The sequence below is a fragment of the Grammomys surdaster genome, unplaced genomic scaffold (assembly GCF_004785775.1).
Source record: "Grammomys surdaster isolate TR1022 unplaced genomic scaffold, NIH_TR_1.0 61, whole genome shotgun sequence".
Taxonomy (NCBI): Eukaryota; Metazoa; Chordata; class Mammalia; order Rodentia; family Muridae; genus Grammomys; species Grammomys surdaster.
Window position 1 is genome coordinate 19492514 of NW_021604563.1, and position 3558 is coordinate 19496071.

Consider the following 3558-nt stretch of genomic DNA (forward strand, 5'->3'; position numbering starts at 1 on the left):
TTTTATTTACATTTCATATGTTGTCCCCTTACCCCATCCCCCACCCACCCAGGAACCCCCAATCCCCTCACACCTCCTCCTTCTTCTTTGTGGATGTAACCTCTATCTACCCCCCCACTCCCACCTCCCCACCCTCAAAACTCCCACCCCCTGGGGCGTCCAGCCTTCATGAGGTCAAGGATCTCATCTTCCACCTGTGCCCAGCAGGGCCCTCCACTCTTATATATTCAGCTAAGGCCCTGGATCCCTCCATAAGTGCTCCCAGGCTGGTGGTTTAGACCCTGGGAGCTGTGGTTGGTTGGTATTGTTGCTCTCCTCATGGGGCCACAAATCCTTTCAGCTCCTTCAGTCTTCATTCTAACTCCTCCATTGAGAACCCCATAATCACTTCAATGGCTAGTTGTGAGCATCTGCCTCTGAATATGTCAGACTCTTGAAGACCTCTGAGGAGACATCCATATCAGGCTCTTATCAGCATGCACTTCCTGACTTCCACATCAGCATCTACCTTTGGTGACTGCACATGGGATGGATACTCAGGTGGAAAGGTCTTCAGACGGCCCCTCCTTCAGTTTTTGTCCCTCGCTTTGTCTCCATATTTGCTCCCTTGAGTATTTTGTTGCTCCTTCTAAGAAGGACCGAATCACCCCCACTTGGTCTTCATTCTTTATGGACTTCATGTGGCCTGTGAGTTGCATCTTGGGCATTTTAAGGTTCTGGGCTAATATCCAATAATCAGTGAGTGAATACCATGTGTGTTCTTTTGTGATTGGCTTACCTCACTCAGTATGATAATTTCTAGTTCCATCCATTTACCTAGGAACCTCTCAAATTCATTGTTTTTAATAGCTGAGTAATACTCCATTGTGTAAATATACCACATTTTTTGAATCCATTCCTCAGTTGAAGGACATCTGGGTTCTTTCCAGCTCCTGGCTATTATAAATAAGGCTGCTATGAACATAGTTGAGCATATGTCCTTATTATATGTTCGAGCACCTTCTGGGTATATGCCTAGGAGTGGTATAGCTGGATCCTCGGGTAATGCTATGTCCAATTTTCTAAGGAACCGCCACACTGATTTCCAAAGTGGTTGCACCATCTTGCAGTCCCACCAACAATGGAGGAGTGTTCCTCTTCCTCCACACCCTCGCCAGCATCTACTATCACCTGAGTTTTTAATCTTAGCCATTCTGACTGGTGTGAGATGGAATCTCAGGGTTGTTTTGATTTGCATTTCCCTGACGACTAAGGATGCCGAGCATTTCTTTAGGTGCTTCTCGGCCATTCGAGTTTCTTCTGTTGAAAATTCTTTGTTAAGCTCTATACCCCATTTTTTAATAGGGTAATTTGGTTGCCTGGAGTCTAATTTCTTGAGTTCTTTGTATATATTGGATATTAGCCTTCTATCAGATGAAGGATTGGTAAAGATCTTTTCCCAATTTGTTGGTTGTCGTTTTGTCCTATTGACAGTGTCCTTTGCCTTACAGAAACTTTGCAATTTTATGAAGTCCCATTTGTCAATTCTCGATCTTAGAGCATATGCCATTGGAGTTCTGTTCAGGAACTTTTCCCCTGTGCCCAAGTATTCGAGGCTTTTCCCCACCTTCTCTTCTATTAGTTTCAGTGTATCTGGTTTTATGTGGAGGTCCTTTATCCACTTAGATTTGAGCTTTGTACAAGGGGATAAGAATGGATCAATTTTCATTCTTCTACATGTTGTCCTCCAGTTGAACCAGCACCATTTGTTGAAAATGCTGTCCTTTTTCCACTGGACAGTTTTAGCTCCTTTGTCAAAGATCAAGTGACCATAGGAGTGTGGGTTCATTTCTGGGTCTTCAATTCTATTCCATTGATCTTCCTGCCTGTCTCTGTACCAATACCAGGTAGTTTTTATCACTATTGCTCTGTAGTACAGCTTGAGGTCAGGGATGGTGATTCCTCCCGAAGTTCTTTTATTGTTGAGAATAGTTTTCGCTGTCCTAGGTTTTTTGTTATTCCATATGAATTTGAGAATTTCCTTTTCTAACTCTGTGAAGAATTGAGTTGGGATTTTAATGGGGATTGCATTGAATCTGTAGATTGCTTTTGGCAAGATGGCCATTTTTATTATATTAATCCTGCCAATCCATGAGCATGGGAGATCTTTCCATCTTCTGAGATCTTCTTCAATTTCTTTCTTCAGAGACTTGAAGTTCTTGTCATACAGGTCTTTCACTTGCTTGGTTAGATTCACACCAAGGTATTTTATATTATTTGCAACTATTGTGAAGGGTGTCATTTCCCTAATTTCTTTTTCAGTCTGTTTATCTTTCATGTAGAGGAAGGCTACTGATTTGTTTGAGTTGATTTTATAACCAGCCACTTTGCTGAAGTTGTTTATCAGGTTTAGGAGTTCTCTGGTGGAAGTTTGGGGGTCACTTAAGTATACTATCATATCATCTGCAAATAGCGATATTTTGACTTCTTCCTTTCCTATTTGTATCCCTTTGACTTCTTTTTGTTGTCTAATTGCTCTGGCTAAGACTTCCAGTACTATATTGAATAGGTAGGGGGAGAGTGGGCAGCCTTGTCTAGTCCCTGATCTTAGTGGGATTGCTTCAAGTTTCTCTCCATTTAGCTTGATGTTGGCTACTGGTTTGCTGTAAATTGCTTTTACTATGTTTAGGTAGGGGCCTTGAATTCCTGATCTTTCCAAGACTTTTATCATGAAGGGATGTTGAATTTTGTCAAATGCTTTCTCAGCATCTAGTGAGATAATCATATGGTTTTTTTCTTTAAGTTTGTTTATATAGTGGATTACATTGATGGATTTCCGAATATTGAACCATCCCTGCATTCCTGGGATAAAACCTACTTGATCATGATGGATGATTGTTTTGATGTGGTCTTGGATTCGGTTTGCTAGAATTTTATTGAGTATTTTTGCATCGATGTTCATAAGGGAGATTGGTCTGAAGTTCTCTTTCTTTGTTGGGTCCTTGTGGGGTTTGGGAATGAGTGTAATTGTAGCTTCATAGAACGAATTGGGTAGTGTTCCTTCTGTCTCTATTTTGTGGAATAGTTTGAAGAGAATTGGTATTAGGTCTTCCTTGAAGGTCTGATAGAATTCAGCACTAAAACCATCTGGTCCTGGGCTTTTTTTAGTGGGGAGACTTTTAATGACTGCTGCTATTTCCTGAGGGGTTATGGGACTATTTAGATGGTTTATCTGCTCCTGGTTTAATTTTGGTACCTGGTATCTGTCTAGGAAATTGTCCATTTCATCCAGGTTTTCCAGTTTTGTTGAGTATAGACCTTTGTAGTGGGATCTGATGATTTTTTTAATTTCTTCCATTTCTGTTGTTATGTCTCCCTTTTCAGTTCTGATTTTATTAATTTGGATACTCTCTCTGAGCCCTCTGGTTAATCTGGCTAACGGTTTATCTATCTTGTTGATTTTCTCAAAGAACCAACTCCTGGTTTTATTGATATTTTGTATTGTTCTTTCTGTTTCTATTTGGTTGATTTCAGCCCTGAGTTTGATTATTTCCTGCCTTCTACTCCTCCTGGGTGTAT